The sequence below is a fragment of the Danio rerio genome, chromosome 7 (assembly GCF_049306965.1).
Source record: "Danio rerio strain Tuebingen ecotype United States chromosome 7, GRCz12tu, whole genome shotgun sequence".
Lineage (NCBI taxonomy): Eukaryota > Metazoa > Chordata > Actinopteri > Cypriniformes > Danionidae > Danio > Danio rerio.
The window spans coordinates 3,483,508-3,501,395 of record NC_133182.1 but is presented as its reverse complement, the minus strand read 5'-3'; the positions used below and the strand labels follow the sequence as shown (position 1 = coordinate 3,501,395).

At 40.0% G+C, this 17,888-nt stretch overlaps 1 long non-coding RNA gene across 1 annotated transcript; it reads right to left on the bottom strand.

Annotated features, from left to right (window-relative positions):
• Nucleotides 1–5,805: 5,805 nt before the first annotated feature.
• On the bottom strand, nucleotides 5,806–6,299 carry LOC103911320 (uncharacterized). Its single transcript, XR_662040.2, has 3 exons — nucleotides 6,265–6,299; nucleotides 5,947–5,988; nucleotides 5,806–5,850 (listed from the first exon to the last, which is right to left on the bottom strand). It is a non-coding gene; the product is annotated as an uncharacterized lncRNA (long non-coding RNA).
• Nucleotides 6,300–17,888: the final 11,589 nt, after the last annotated feature.

Genomic DNA, 17,888 nt, shown 5'->3' with positions numbered 1-17,888 from the left:
TTAGATTTGTTATTTTAAAGGTTCTGAGTGAAATTACTGCTTGTGCTTTAAAATAGCCACATTTCTGTATTTATCAATCATAGTATGAAGCGCTGTTCAAACACCAACATTTAAGATTAGGGTTTAATTTTCTTCTGTTTAAGATTCTTTAGATGTGATGTGTGTGTTTTCAGTGTGTTTTCTAGATCTGCTGGTGTTTGGTCTCTTTATGTTTTGCTGAATGTGATTCTGTGAGCAGCAGATCTTCAGTTAAACATGACTTGTGTTTCAGCTGAATGAAATCTGCTTTATTCAGAAAGGCAGAAGAGAAGTTTGGGTATAAAATGTGATTGATCCTAAATCATGAAACATCAGATAAAATAAACTGATCTACAGTCAGAGTTCTTGTGTCCTGTTTATTTGCTAATGTGTCTCCAGTGTCACAGTAATCAGAAAATTAAATGTAGTGCATATATTAAAGTGTGTTTAACTGTTGATTTATTTGGCTCAGATTTAAAGGGCCATGAAACCCCCTCGTTTCAGCAGGGTGTTTTCACACCTCTACTTTGGGAAAAAGTCAGAAAAATGGGTGTGTCCAGGTCTGTTTATGGGGGAGTATCGGAGGAACTAAAGTGGGATGGTGTGGGAGTGTCTATTTGGGCACGCGCGAGTTTCAGAGTCAAAATACTCACACACAGTAGAAAGTGATGGTGTTTAACCTACATGGACATCTGAAGTCGAATTATTTGCCAAATTATTAAATGGTGGACTTTAACTGCAGTTTGGCTCTTTCATTCAGGGAATTCATTCATGCCCCTCGCGACAAACGTGATATTTGATTCGAGGATCTGCTCTAAGCGTGTATTTTTCATGCAGTGTTTGATACCGCACGGCGAATGAGAGAAAAAAACCTCAGCATTTCCCGGAAACTTAGATGCACACGGCAGGTAGCGTCAGAAAGCCGTGTGTGTTATCACAAAATGCGGTGAAAACCCTACACAAGGTTAAAGTTTGGTTGTGGTGCTAACATGTTTGCACTCGGTGCAATAGTTAACTTAGTTCGATACGAACAAACTAAATAAACAAAGAGCACTGGTCGCTCACTTACCAAATCTGTAGAGACAGGACAATCACCAGCAACTAGAGCCGCGTCTTTATTAGGAGAATACTACAAGCAAATCCGATCTCAGCGTTTGCAGATGAGAACAGCTCTCAGGTAAACAATGTTCCTCCTTAGACACATAAGTTATTATTGTCGAGCGTCGCGTACACTGTTAATCCACACGTAAGACTGCGCTCTCACAGAGAGAAAATAAAAACAAAACCTAACGGCAGCAAACTATAAAAACAACACTTCACGCTTGTTTTGCCAACACAACGTGGCGTCTATGTTGTGTAAACACAGTAATGAATATTAATGAAGTTGCACAATAGAGCGCGCTGATTGGTTTGAACCAAGCTTTACTCATGCATTAATGCATCACACTGTAAGACGTAATAAGACACACTCTGGCACAGGCATCCAGTCTGCACGCTGGAATACACGCTATTATCTCATGACCGTGACGCAGCTTCAAAAATTCGTTTTAAACAGGAAGTACGAATTTGCTTGAAATAACACAAAAACAACCAATTCACACTTTTTAGTGAAATATAGGTGTCCTAATAGTGTTTTTAGCAGTGTGGGACACATATACGACTGTCAACAGCTCAAAACATGTGTTTTGGTGTTTCATGACCCTTTAATATGGAAATTTCAGCTTCCTGTATGGAATGCTTTTCCAGGGATGATGGTTTTTACTGTGGCGCCTCCTGCTTGTGTTTGATAGTTTGACAACAAGAAGAATTCAGCTCTCAGTTTCCTGAAATCTAGTGTATTGTTATATCTTCAAATGTGGTTCAACTAAAATACGTATTTTTCATGCACAGTAAAGTGGACGGTAATTATATAGATATACACATATACATACTCGCCGGTCACTTTAATATGTACACCATACTAAAACCATTTGCTGTTTGAGTACAGTGAACTCGTTGTCATGTTCAAGAGGGGGAGTTGGGTGGCTTGAGGAATGCTCCTGCAGGAGCTAGAGCTGGGGAGTGACAGTAGAGCGCTAGTATAGCTGTAATCAAGCGATAAAAATTAGGGCCCGACCCCGACATGTACATTTTGATTGACAGCTTTATAAAGCTTGAACCTGTTTATAGCCCGACATTATTCAAACGTGCACAAGCACAGCTCTTTTGCTTTTTTTTCAAGAATGAGTCCTTTATACGTTTTAACATATTTTGTTTTGTAACAAACACTGGCTATAGCACTTGGAAAAAAAGTTGGAAAAAAGAAACAAAACAAGTGCTCTGTAACATCGTAACATCTCAGCACTCTAAACAGGCCTAGGCACATACATTTAGCCTTTAAATTGGCCAACATGCCAATGAAAAGAAACCTTTCCTAACAAATTCAATTCTAAGTTATGACGGGTATTTGTCAATAACTAAAGTAAAATAAAGGCTGTGCAAGATTTGTTTCGCCACTTCTCTTCACAATCTGGCCTGAAGGCGACGGTGAAGTTGAATAATAAAATAATAGCCTAATGCCAACATTAGCCTGCATACTCTGTCTACACTGAAAAAAATATTACCCCATATCTACTCAATAAATTTGAGGCAACAGATTCCAAGCAGTGTTATTAATTAAATTCAACATATATAGATTGAGTAACAATTAATCAAATTAGCTTATTTAAAATTAGTCATTTAAATTGAGTAAGCAAAAATTACTTAAAGAAATTAGCAAATTTTAAACAAAAATATTAATTAAATTGAACAGAAAAACTGACACCATGTTAATGAAAACTACTCAATGTTTTTATTTAGATTTAACATGAAAAGTGTGGAGCCTGTTCATCAGCTCTAGAAAATAATGCTTTATATCTACACAATAAAATTGAGGCAACAGATTACAAGCAATAATATTAATTAAACTCAACAAGTATGGATTGAGTAAAATGTAATTAAATTTAGCTCAAATTAGTGGAGCCTGTTCAGCAGTGTGGAGCCACAATACAGACTAACAACAATCTCATAATAGACAATACATCATATAATACACAATAAAACATGTACATTTAAACAAACTGATCATCTTAACAAGGACTTTGATCATCTTTTTTTAAACAGCAGTTTCAAACAACTGGACATTTAACAATTATTTAAAACAATAGACTTAGAGTGAAATTTATCTGATTTGATGCATGAAGGGTATTATTTGCCAGAATAATGCAGATTCATTGAAGCAAAGAGGACACCACAGTTCATGGGAATACTACCCTCTAATATCTTCCAGTGTTCACCAGACAGTCACTTGTAAAAACACATTTCTTTGTCACAGTTAAAATGCATATGTCAAACCCAGGTGGACACAAGCTCTGGGAATGTAGTCAAGAGCCGTGTTTTCACTCTCGCGACTTAAGTTAGCGTGCCAATACGAGCCAGGGCCAGTCACGTTTCCACAGTCACTTCCGGGGGCCTGATCGGATAACCTGGGCCAAAACAGTCCAGCTGGGGCTTTGGGCGAAGTGAAAGCAGAGTTTGCCTGAGTCTGGTAAAGATGAGGTCTATAAGAACTTTAACACCTTCAATGATGATGATGATGCTGCCAGTATCTTTAGGCGGTCCCCTGTAGAAGGCCCCTGCTCAGGTCAACATTACTGCCCTCACAAGCCGTTCAGTTCCTGTCGGTTCTTCTTTGTCCAGCTCAATTAAGCAACAGTAAGAAAAAAAAAATGAATAAAAGAGAAAATAAGTTAACAATCTGTTATTATGTTATGACACAGTTAGAAACTGTAAACATGATAAACATCGTAAACTCTACCTTTAGTCTCAGACCTCTGTCTTACTCCAAGAGCTCCTTAGCAGCTGTGAAGATCCACGGTGCACAGTGGCTTCTCTCTCCAATTCAGCGCTCACCTTATAAAACAGTTTTATTGATACATTGTAAAATATTTGACCCTTAATTAACAGTAAATTACTGACTAATAATTGTATTGCTTTCACAGTAAGCCACTGTGATTTGTTTTACAATTAATTACAGTGAAATTACAGCCATATGTGACTTCAAGGTAAGGCTCATTTCTGTGATTTCACCGTATTCTCTTGTAGAATTAACTATATTTTACTGTGAAGTTACAATTAATGGCAAGATGGTTACTGTGATTTAACAGTATCTTGTAGCTGAAATACTTAAAGGTTCAGGACACCCTGGAGAACTTTTTTTTTTAATATATTAACAGATGTGTGTGTGTTGAGCATCAGTTAAGACAATGTTAGCACCTGTCAGCTTTAATTGTGGGGAAAACTGGATAGTTTTGAGCTTATGTCAGCTAATTTCAGCTTCCGGGTTTAAAATGATTTTTGGGGCGGGATCAAAATCGGCGACGTAGCGCAGTACTGCAAGTGCAATGACGCGTCGGTTTCTCATTATTTTTCATAGTGGAGTTTTCTTATCCTATGAGAAGAGCCGGCTGCTTAATTATTCATGAGACCTGCCAGTGTCAAGCCCAAGCTGTGAGACACGTCACGAACCCACGGCACACAGTATTTAGCCGTTCATGAAGGTTCATATGCGTTAGTTTTCATGATCCACGGGGTTTGTTGCATGTTTTCCCCCGCGAGAATTAGAGAATGGCGGACGCTGTCTTTTATCAGGAGTTTGTTCACATTTAGACACATCGCCGTGCTGCTGTGTTTGCCTAAATCCTCCAAATTACCAGCAGGGCTAATGGTTAAAATAGACACTTATGCTGCACTGAGTCTGCTGGATACGGGGATTGAGGGAGAAGTCCTCATTAGTGTTTACATGAACACGATTATCTTTATAATGATATAAATTGTGGTTATGTGTATATGAAATTACGAATAACAAATGTTGCAGGGTATTAAATCACTGTTCATTTCTTTGCATTTTAACTTTGTAAACTATAAACTCATGCGTCTCCTATATTTTACAGTCTATGGTCTCATCACGGTTTGTCTCATTTTGTGAGCTAACGGACAACAACAGTTGTTTGCTCACGTTCTCCCCTGCTGGCCACGCCCACTCCTGCCCGATGCTCGCGGAGCTACACGCCCATTAATCATGCATCTTTTAAAAAAAATTCTGAAGTAGACTTTAACCGAACTTCAGGGGGTGTCATGGCCCTTTAACTGCAACATGTATGTCCTGCTTGCAACCTAGACAGTCATCCATTCAGTCAGTCATTTTCCTGATAAAGCCTGGTTTATACTACTGCGTCAAGTGACCGGCGTAACTCAAGGCGCAGGCAACGCGCGCAGCTGTGCATTTATACTTCTGCGCGCTGTCTCTGTTGGTCTGCATAAACACTTCCGAAACGCTAGTTGGCAGTAAGGTGTAAATGCTCCTCTGTGTCGAGTTTCTTCGCTTCTATTTTGCTTTTCCTGAACACTTCCTGGTTGTACAAGTGACTCAAACTCGATCATTTTGAGGCAGGAACCGGCGGACGTGCAACAACTTTAACTATGAGGTAAAAACAAAAAAAAACTTTCCATCCGGAGCTCCTTCACAGGACTCCACACTTGTAAACAATCGCTACATTGAGTTCGCGCCATTCGCGCGGCTCTCGGTCCCGCCCAGACTCGTCAGCGCTACCAAGCCGACCAATCACAGAGCTTGCGCTACGCGTTGTTGCTACGTGTAGCTACATTTTTTGAGAGGTGCACGTCAGCTTCGGCGATGGCCATGGCGAAGGGCTATGCGTCAACGCCGTAGCATACGCCGGCGTTTGACGCAGAAGTATAAATCAGCCTTAAGTTACACACTTGCTGGTTGATGTGTCTCCTCTGCCTCTGACACTATACAAAGTTGTAATTAGTAAATAGTGTTAGACAGTACTATTTTTGTTTTGGTTTGATAATGAGGTTCATAATGAAGTGAAGGCCAGTGCTTACCTTGCTTACTTTATTCTGTGGTCACTTTAACTCAATGCTGTGCTGAAACAAAACACAGTTAACAGTAAGTTAACAGAAAATTACCTTTTTAAAAAACTCAAACATTCTCTAATACCACGAAATTAGCATTAACGTTACAAACACGCGTTCTAATCTTTTCACTCATCATAGCGCAGGTGCTGCTGCTGATGTGACAATAAAGTGATTTGGTAACCTCGTTTATAAATAGACAAAAGAAGCTAAAGTTACTTGGTGAATTACATGCTATAAAGAAATATATAACATTTAATTAGCAAAGTTGGACATTTCAACACTTACCGATAAATCCGTTTGGATGAGACCACGACATCTCCGCGTTGTCTGGTGAAGCGAGTCGGCGTTGTTTGAGTCGAGTGACTCGGTTCGGTTCTAGGAATCGGCTCACTTAAGTGATTTGTAAGAGTCGGATGCCACCTGAAATCGATTGCATTTTTTTGTAATTACCAACACGATTGATTAGCATTTCGCTATAACTCAGTCACACGCATTTACACTATACACTAATTACATGTTGATGACTATAAGCTTTTGAACACGTGCGATAAAAAGATTCCCGATCTCCCAGCAAACAGTTCAATCCAAACACGGTTCAATCCGATTCAATCTCACACTGAACAGAACCAATACAATAATCAAATATTGCTCTAAATGTACCATGAAACAAAGTTTTAACGGTTGTTCATGCGAGAATGTAGTTGTTTAAAACTCAAATCCACTGTTTATTTCTAAAGATTGTGCGTATTTTTAAATGTCCTTTGAAAATTGCTGACATGTCCACCTCCAGGTCATGACGGGCGCTCATCACTCTGGTCCTCGGCGACTTGTGTGCCCCTGGCTAATCTGAAAATGCTCATTTTAATCATGTTGGATTTAATTATTATTTTCTCTTTCTGAAACTATTCAAAAATAACAGCTAAATTCTTCTAATAAAATCACGTTGGATTTAATTAATATTTTCTCTTCTGAAACTATTCAAAAATAACAGCTAAATTCTTCTAATAAAATCACGTTGGATTTAATTAATATTTTCTCTTCTGAAACTATTAAAAATAACAGCTAAATTCTTCTAATAAAATCACGTTGGATTTAATTATTATTTTCTCTTTCTGAAACTATTCAAAAATAACAGCTAAATTCTCATAATAAAATCACGTTGGATTTAATTAATATTTTCTCTTTTTGAAATTAATAAATTAACAGCTAAATTCTTATAATAAAATTGATTAGATTTTATTACAGACATTTTTTATTTATTTCAAAGCAAAAAAATGCCCTAAAATCAGGAAATTAATTTCATTAAATAAAGTGTACATCTACAAGGCCACAGAATGACTTTTTACAGTGTACAATATGATTTCATGGTTTAATTAATATTTATTTATAATTTAAAAAAACTGATGGTGCTGCTGGATGGTGCGTCCAGCAGCACCGAACACCCTTTCACCGCTGCTGCTACAGGCCGAGATGCAGAGTTCTGATCTGGCTAATTTTGCAACTTTTGGGTAGGATTGTTTGTTCATCTTTCACCAGCCAAGAACATCCATTTAATTTTTCATGACAGCGGTTTCAATGTAGTGAGTTGCCTCGTCATCTTTCCTGTCAGATTGCTGTGCTGTTTAGTGCTCTACCGTATGAGTGACCGCCGAAATACCTTTGCGACTAGAATGACAGGTTCTTTCTGAACTCGTGGTTGGCCTGACTGCAGTCAAAATTTGCTCTTTTTGACTTCTCTGTCATCATTTGTTTCACCTTTGCAGGGAGGGAATGTAATGTTGTAACAAACGATTTAATTTCTTTCTCGCGCTAATCATAATGCATCACATGACTGTTCATTTACTGGGCAAGCAAAGCCCGGCCTGACCCAACCCAATCAAAAATTATATAAATTAAACCCGAACCCTTCGGGTTCCATCATGTTCGGACAAAGGTCTTCAGCTCTACTCTCTAGTGCTGTCACTAGAGTGACACTAGAGTAACTCTTGAGTGAAAGGGGGGTGTTGGGGTGGGCAGGAATGACAAGGGGGGCTTGGAAAGGGGAAGAGTCCTGCTGGAGTTAGGGCTTATTTAAACTCAGCATGACCCATGGTGCCTGTCATGTGTGTAGTCGTGCATTTATAATTCTACATGCTGTTTGTGTTGCTTCCAAAGTGCTAGCTGGCAGGAGGTTTTTTTATGTTACTCTATGTTGACTTCTTAGTAGCTATTTGTTATTTATTTTTTTAATGCTACAAGTAGCTCAAACTTGTTCATTTAGAGAAGGGAATTGGCAGACTGACAACTTTTCTGTGTCAGCTGCAGCAAGAAGAATCAGCCTTTAGGTAAGTGATATGGGTAAAAAGCTGAGTAGTACTGGAAGGAAGGAAGAAAGGGAAGAAAAAGCGGCTGGGTCATGCCCTCACCCTCGGGTGCTAAATGGTGAGTGTCGACTGGTGAGGGTCTTCTGGCCTTCTTGGAGGCACTGGCTGAGACGTATGCAGATCTTGGAGGCGTCAGGTAACCATCTTTCCAGGGTCTGTATTTGCTGTCGCGAGAGAACTTTTAGCGTTGCCGTAGTGGCTGCTCTGATTCTAAAGGAGTGACTGGAGTATGAGTCTTAAGGGAGGCCTGAAAGGCACATGGCTTCTTTGGGGTGTTTCTGAAACCAGAATCATGTTACTGGCCGATTGTTGTCTTCCACAAATAGGGGAGAAAGAGGTAAGGGATTTTGGAATTTTTCTGAAATGTAAAAGTCTTAAGGCTCCTACACACCGGGATGCTTTTCGTTTGCATTTATCGTCAGCATTTTATGAGACGTTTTTTTCTGTATTTAAACCCAAATGATTTTCTCTGGCGTCAAGCAGAAGAGTATGCAAAATTACTCCATGACATTAGATGGCGCTACACAACTTTAAGCTTCCTAAGCTAACCTAAGAGGAGGAGAAGTTCACAAGCTTGTTGTTAAAGTTACTGGTGACTCAAACAAGCATGTATGGTTCAAGCAGCAGGTCCTGCTCTAGTGCGGAAGAAATAATTAGCGTTCACCAGAGCAATAAGCAGCTCCATGTTCATATCACCTCTGGGCATCTTCTTCAGTGTGCGCTCATATTAACAGTTTTGCGATTGAGCGCCTTCAAGTACTGTTTACTGTAACTTCAGCAGCTCCATGCACATGAACAAAAGTGCCGATCTGATTGGTGATGAAGGATTTGACGAGGCGCGTCAAAACAAAACAATGAGCATGAGGCGTTTTTTTTTAAAAATGACGCTTTTGTGCCTGGCGTTTTGTGCGTTGGTGCGCATGATCACATTGATGCCCTTTATTTAGTCACGAGGCGTTAAACGTCAATTGAAAACACGAGCAAAAAACGTCTCGGTGTGCACGGGAAAGTACTTTTCTAATCAATAAAGGTAAGATCTTAGACCATGAGGTGGATGGTTGGATTAAAATAAGAGGTTATAGTGATTTTTTGAGCATCTTAGGAAACCAAAAAATAAAAGGGTGAACATAGCATTGAGAGTTACTGTCTGCATGGGTAGACAGATAATCACTATGGAGAGTAAAAAATGCATTTGGAGAGGATATTGAGGGTGATGGACTGCCTGGAGTCGATGTTGAAATCTTCTACAATTAGTATATTATCAGTTTTAACTAGTAAGTCAGAATTAAAATCAGAAAACTCTTTTAGAAAATTGACATTGGGTTTATAATCTGTGATTAAAGAGAGAGATAACGTGTTTGTTTTTTTTAATATCCAGAAGCCTCTGTAAACAAGTCTTTAAAAACGATGTCATGTGCATGTGTAATGGAGGCCAGCTCTTTTGCCTTCTTGTTAGAGCAACCAATTCTCATGCAAACAAGGACTCGCGGGTTACACATGCAAAGTACGTGTTTAGGGGAATATTGTGGTACTTTCCATTAGATTAAGTTGAACTTTAAAGCAGCTCTTCAGTTTTACATTTCTGTTCCCATCTGACTTAGGAGATAAAAAAGCAAATCAACCTCAGAAGAGCCAAATCTACCGATCACAACATTTCCACAAACCAATGATATTTTCTGCTCATTTGTTACTGATGTTTAGAAGTAAGATAAAAAGAGGCTCATCAGAAAAGTAGAAAAGCCAAACGTATAGGCCACACTAAACCAGAGATGCCCAAACTTGGCCCATGGTAAACTTTGATTTGGCCCGGCATCCCATCTGAGAGGGAGAATGATGGGGATGGTTTAGAGATCGGATTTTTAAATTTTATTTAATTTAATCGTTTGTTTGTTTGCTGTATTGTTAAGCTACAAAAAGCTTACTTAAATTAAATATTTCAAGTCAAATGGTGCCTTTTAATTAGGTTTAACTTAAAATGTACATACTGTCACCCGTTGGATAGAGGCAAAATTCATAAGTAATTAAAGGGCGAGCACAAAAGATTAATGCATTTGTGACAATTATGGATTTTATTGTTATTCTGTAATAAGCTTTAGATTGCGAAACACGATGGCAGCGTTTCATAAATTAATGAATCGTGTTGTGTCGGGGCTTTCGGGTTGTGCAGTTTATTTAGATGACATAGACGTTACATGGGAACAGCATCTGGAGCGTGTTTGTGCTTTATTCTCCTGATTATTGGAAGCAAAACTCCCTGTAATTTTAGCAAAATGTGAGTTTGTCAAGGCAACGGTGTTCCTGTTTATTTTGGTTGTGGGTGGGTTATTTCACCTGAGACCCATTATGTGGTGCCTATTAAAAGTCCATCATTTTACTTGGGAAGGGAGCGTGATTAGTCGGACTTCCCTGCCTGGCATTTTTATAATTATATTTATTGTATTGTATTTATTTTCAAATATTATGATATTAATAAGGGAGTAGGTACTGCTGTCGCAAGAGGGTCGCTGGTTTGAGCCTCGTCTGGGTCAGTTGGCCTTTCTGTGTGGAGTTTGCATGTTCGTCCTGGTTTTTGAGCATCCTTTCACTAAACAGATGTTATATAATGTTTAAAACCATGTTATTACTTCACAGTAGTTATTTTTTGTGACCAATGAAGCATACAGTACATTATGTTATATTAAGTATGTAATTAATACTTTGCTCAATGTATACATTAATGACAGTAATGTCAGCATGCGTATATGGGAAGAGGACAAAACATTAATAAGGAGAAAACTAAATATGAACAGGGTTTTTTGGTGTTACAAATGTAAACAAATGTGATACAAAAGGTTATCCAAACAATTATACAAATGATAAAACAGCAGATTAGTTCTGAAATTTAAAATGTAAACTATGTTTGAAATATATTTTTCATAGATTATATGTAACATTTCAGAATTAATTTGCCGTCTTTATATATATATATATATATATATATATATATATATATATATATATATATATATATATATATATATATATTATTTCATGAATGTTTATTTTGCAAATAATTGTGTGACGTACTGAATTACGAATGAGCATATATAAAATAATCACATAGTCTGAAGCTGCAAAGTTAAATATACAAATCCTCATTGAAAAATATACAAATCCAGTTTATTATCTGGCCAAATCTGAAGGATAATAAAATTTTGTGACTTGTAGGGTATTTTTCTGTGTTATAAACACAAGGAAGACACAATTGTAATAAATGTGTATTTATTAACAAAATAGTAATCAAGGATAACTACAATTACTAAATGTACAATTCAAGAGTTCACACTTAGATATTGCTTGACAACTGTTAGCAGGTTTGGCATGCTTTCCCGGGAGAGAACCCTGAGCTCGGAGATAGTTGACTCCAGGGCTCCCGCCAGGTCCATAGAGCAAGAGAGGGGAGTATGAGATCAGGTGGTTTTCGAGAGCTCCCCAAATGCATGAAGCTCGGGACAGCAGCCCGAGATGTATTCGAAGAAGTTCCCCAAAAGGCTTGACAAGCTATATCCAGCTGCTGGATATAGTGATTTTGAAAAGGAAAGGTAAAGGGGGCTCCTTTTGGAGCAAAGGGTGAACCCGAGCAGAGTTGGCGTGGGCTATGAATACTCCTGCTGGAGTAGAGACTCGGGGAGACCCATGCGAGAGTCCGAGCCATGGGGTGGACGGGTATCCTGCTGGAGTCATTATGAGGTATGGGGAAGGAAGGACTCCGGCTGGAGAGGCGGGAGGGGGGCAGGGACTCAGAAGGAGTAAATTGCTTGAGGAACATTAATTGCGGAGATAGAGCTGGGAGGTGGCAGGACTATATTTAATTATATATTTATATGAAACATAGATATATAAATATATGATGGGGTAATTTAGGGCTTGGGGGAGAGTCGAAGCTCTTGGGCACTCCTGCGGGAGATAGAGCTGTATGTGCTGTCTCCAGCTGGAGTCGGGAAAAGGAAGGGTGGAGGGTGAATGGCAGTTGGGCGATGTTGAGTGCTCGGGATCATCTCAGGCGGGAGTTAGAGCTTGAGGGTGACAGCACTATATATAAATATATATTTATATGCGTTATATATATAAAAATAAATTAGAAAAATAAAAGATAAATGTGAAAAATAATCCATAATAAAAAAAATATAAGCTAGGGCCGAGGAGGGTCGGTGACGTGACTCGTGTCACAGCTCGGGGTTGGTTGAGCTATTTTGGCCAGCTCGGGTAGGAGTCGGGGGAGGTGAAGACTTCTACTGGAGGGTGACCGGCAGAACAGGTGCTCTGGGGGTTATCCTGCGGGAACAGAGCGTGAGGGTTGGGGGGAGTGACAGGGGGCCCTGGGGGGTGGTGGGATGGTTGACAGGGGGGCCCTGGGGGGGGGGGGGGGGGGACTCCTGCTGGAGTTAGGTAAGTGAAAAGGGAAGAGAAGGCTGAGTGCAAGTCAGCTGGATGGAAGAGAGTTAGAAGGCTGGGTCGTACCCGCGCCCGCGCCCTTGAGGGACTGAGTAGTTCCTCCACCCTCAGGAAGCTGGGATGGCTGGGTCCTTTCCTCTCCCTGGACTAGGCCCGTGCCCTTGGCCACTGGGATTACTGCGTCTGCTGGTGAGGGTCCTCTGGGCCTCCCTGAGATGGCTGTGGCTGAGTCAGATATAAGATTTGAAGGCGTCCCTCAAATCAATTTGAAGACCACCCTCCTAGTGTTTGTATGTGTTGTTGCGATAGCCCTTTGTGTGCTGCTGTGGAGGCGGCTCCAATTCTGAATTGAGTGACTGTAGTATGATTCTGGAATATGATTCTGCATATGAAGCCTGAATGGTGTAGGACTTAAAGGTGTTTTTGGAACCAAAAATGTATCACTGGGTGGTGTGTGTCGTCTATGAAAAGGGGGGCTAGGGGACTTGCGCTTAGTGTTTTCCTATAGTGTATGAAAGCAAGGAGTATTTGGAACGGGCTTGTGGTGGAGGGAATATTGAATATGAAGATGCAATGTCCCTTTCTGTATTGATCTGTTTTACTTTGCTTGATGAGGAAGGAAATTGTTTCCTCGTCAATCAAGGTCAGATCTGTGATGGTGGGGTGGATAGTGGGATCGAAATTTGGTGTTACTGTAAATTCAGAACATCTGAGAAATCCAAAAAAATACATGCATTTGGAGAGTATGTTGTGTGTGTGTGGTGGGCAATCTAGTATATGGGGGGGGGGGGGGGGGGGTAGTTCTGAATGCCTTTAATAAGGCTGGTTTGTGAATTAGCAATAGAATCAGAAATGGAGCCGTACATGAGTTTGTAAAAGAGTTTAATTCCACTTAAATAACTCTTGATGGAGTTGTCTTGAATGTGTTTGTAAGAATGTGATATATAGACTGATTGTAAGCGAGGAAAACAGAAATAAAGTGTTGTGTGATGAATGGAATGTGTGGATGTGTTGAGCAGTGAGAAACTGTTGAGGGTAACTTAAAATGTATATATGAATGTTGATGCAAATTGTGTATGCTGCGATTATGGGATTATCATCTTAAAAGGAGGGATGGGGTCGGCTGCAGCTCTGCTTCTGGTACCAGTTTCTGAAAATAAAGCAAAAAGAGAGTCAGCGATTTCCTTATGCAACTAGGAACATGTACAACAGTTATAATGAATTGTTTTTTGGCTGAATTCTGAATGTAGCGATGGAGAAGCCGCCTTAAAGCGGGATAATGATAACGCCCTTTATAAGTGCAGTCAACGGCAGCCTCGTTGTAACTGTGCATGAGAATATTGGGGCGGACTATTCATTTCTCCGCGATACGGCCTGTTAGAAGCACGTCGGTCGCCCTGATAATATCCCCTACAGAGGGGGTGGCGTCTGTGTAAAAATGGATATACTGAGTATGAAATTGGATCGCTTATAAATGAATGGGTTCCTATTCCAGCGCTTAAGTAAGGAAAGCATAAAGCAGGTCACATGCTTGAAACGCCGCTCGGTGGCGTGCCTCATCGCGCCATGCATTTAGGATTCTAAACATGTTCTATCGGGGTACGCGCGCCGGCGCCGCAAATCTGCAGTGCCCAGCAACAATTCAGGACACTTCGTATTCTGCTGCGGCACGGAGCGTTTTTTTTTTTTTGTACATTTAATTAGTTTAATTTTGAATAATGTATGAATGCATGTGTCTGGTGTGCATTAGCCTACTATCCCCTGTCATGTGCGCGCCGCATCAAAGCGACAAGCGGCGCCTCCGGTGCGCAAAGCCCCTCAGGCCGAGTTTGTTACGTCCTAGTGTAACAGGTTCTGCGTTGTGTTTTCTTTGTTTTATTATGGAATAACCAGTCGGAGATCTGCAGTTGTGACGGCTCTTTACTCACTGAGAATAAATCAAAAAGCACAGCTTTTACAGTGTGTCTTCGCTCTTACAGCTTTTTTTCTCCCATGCGTAGTCAGTGCAGAAAGGGGAGAGAGATAGAACAAAACTCCAAACAATATTAACAAAGTGCCAAAACATACCTGAGAATAAATCAAAAAGCACAGCTTTTACAGTGTGTCTTCGCCCTTACAGCTTTTCTGTTAAAAGTAAAGTGCAATGCATTTAGCATTCACATGTTTCAGTTAGGCTAAAGTCAATCAAAACCTCAATTTAAGTGATAACACAAAAATAATGAAATATATGTGAAAAATAAAGGTATAAATATTATTTAAACATGAACACTGGCTTTAAAAGTTTCTTATAAAATAAAGATGATTTAAGATTAATTGGAGCTTAGCAGACACCCACCTCTCCCATGCGCAGTCAGTGCAGAAAGGGAAGAGGCGGGCGCAAAACAGGAAATTAAACAGCGTGAGCTCCCTTAGAAATTTAAAGGAAAAGGCACACACTAACAAACACCTCAGCTATACTTACTAACACATTAGATAAAACACATATTTTGTGTAATTCTATACTTAAAGCGAATAATAATTTTCATACCTGTTACACGAGATCGGATATAAATACTTTCTCCTCTACTCCGAGGAGTGATGCTGCGAGTTGAAGAAGGTGAGTGACGAAAAGGCATCCCTGCGGGATAATGCGCATGTGTGTTTGATGTCCTAAGATGGACAGCAGTTTGTGCTTAGCGTGATCTTGTTTCTTCTAGAATATAAAAGGGAACTAATTTGTCGATTTATTCAAGTAGCCTATGGATGCTTAAAATTCTGTCACTCCAAATTGATGCTTAAGAATTCTATAGAAGTGCTGAAGCCCGAGGTTCTTCTGCGATGGGAATGCCAATATAAGAAAACCGGTCACTAAATTTAGCTGGAGGATATTAGGGGGAGAGATACAGGAATCTTCTAGTAGATGAACTACATGCAAACGCCATAGTTACTGGCGAGAATCCAGCAAATCGTTTTTAAAGCATAAATGTGTGGGCTACTTCGGCATCCGAATGTTAAACGGACTACGAAATAGAATTGTGACCTCCAATTAATGCTAGAAATCGGGTTAAATAGGAAGGCGGGTGTAATGTTGACTTGCAAACCAAGCATTGCAGCCGTCTAGATTAGTTTGAGAGATTGCTTGGTTTATATTGTGGTAATTTAAAGCATCATTAGGCGGAATCATGCTGTTAATGCTGAAAAAGGCACAATTATGATGAGATGAAAAAGCCGTTATTAGACGTTTTTAGAAACGTCATAATGCCCATTTCAGTAGGGCTGATGGGAATGTGCTAAACAGGGGAACGAGATAAAAGGGACCGATCGTGAATTTATGGCGAACTCTTTCTTGATTAATTGCTCTGTGATTATTAGTTCAGCGTTGGTGGACGTCTAGTGAGGTTATGGGAAGGGAGCGCCGAAATTGGGCTGTAATCCAGTAGACAAACCTGGAATAAGAAATTCAGAAAATTAGATCACGTAGCAAATGTAATTCAGTAAAAGCTTAAACGTATTGACAAAATATGTATGCGTCGCCGCAGTAGCTGCAAGTGTGTAAAATTAGAGGGGGAAAAGCAGGGATATAGCAAGGTAGAGGGGCGGGGTACGTAGCCCGTAGGTGGTAAGGATCGCTGGAAGGGAAGGGCTGGAGTTTGCACTGGATTGGGAAGCTGCAAGCTGTAAGAGGTGAGGTGGAAGTCCAAGAGTTGCTTTATTGTCCAGGAGATTAGTTTTATTCCTGTTTAGAATTAATGGTTGCTGTAGTATGTCCAAATCCAATATTACTTTAATGCTTTCCTTGATGCCCCAGGGTGGCAGAGTGTTTGCGGGGCTGTAGTCTGTTGGGGATAGGGGGCGTGGCAGGAGCGTGTTATGTCCTGGGGGGCGGAGTCGGTGAAGACGTGGATTCGTAAGTCTTTTAGGTTAATGCAGCAGCTCTGAATTGTGATCCCGTAGTCTAGGAGTCTGGAGGAGTTCAGTGACAGTCGTTATTAGATATGAGTGACGCATGATGATGCTGGAGCAGGTACGTAGCGGAGCTGGGGATTGCATTGTGATCTGGCTGGAGTGGATAGGCCTTCGGCCTCTTACTGGAGCCTCAATCTTGAGCTGACTTCCAGGCTGGGCTGGGTGTTGTTGAGACGGGAAACTAACGAATTTCCCTACTAAAGAATACTGAACAAAGGGGGGACAACAGAACAGAAATCACATGATCTAACACAACTACATGCACAGAATCATGACAACAGTCATTTTTTAATCAAAGCCATATTCAGCTCTGAACTTCTTGTCTCCAGCTTCAGGATTCTCCTTATCAGTTCTGGGCTTTAAAGCATTAATATAATTTAATTAAACTAATAATTTATTATTTCTGTCTTGAAGTAAACTCTTATCTAGAGGTCAGATGGTCATTTAAGGTTATGAGTAAAAGCACACACGCACACACACCTCTGTGAAAAGACTGTCATCATTCACTGTCAACACGAATGCACACACCCACACAAACACCACTAACAAATACTGTACACAATACAAGGCATTTCTTGAAAAACAAAATACATATTGTAAACAAATAAGCAAGCATGATTTTTGCATTTCCTTGATATTGTACAACATCATGTTCAATGATCTATTGTAAACTGTCACTGGAGCACTGTTTACCATTGACGTCAAACACACAAATGAAGACAAACTCATGTTGTTTTGTCTTTCCATTAGACAAATCAGGTGGTATCAGTGTCTTGCTGTTGACAGATATTTGTGCTCTGTGCTGAGATATTTACGCATCTCAGCTAAACACTCTATAAATGAATTATAAGTGCAGTTTATTTATAAACTAATTTCGAGAGGATCATGTGCTTATGATTGATTGCTTGTTGCTGGTCCATTATCCAATTTATGATTCACCAATCACAAGATTCCTAAGCCACTAAATATCCTAGGTTTCATATCACAGTCATTTTCGTTTTGAAGAATCCCCCCTTCCACCCCTACTCCTTTCCTAGATGGATGGCACGGTGGCCCAGTGGTTAGCATTGTTGCCTCAGAGCAAGAACGTTTTTGGTTCTAGTCCTTACCAAGCCAGCTGGCGTTTCTGTGTGACGTTTACACATTCTCCCCATGCACACGTGGGTT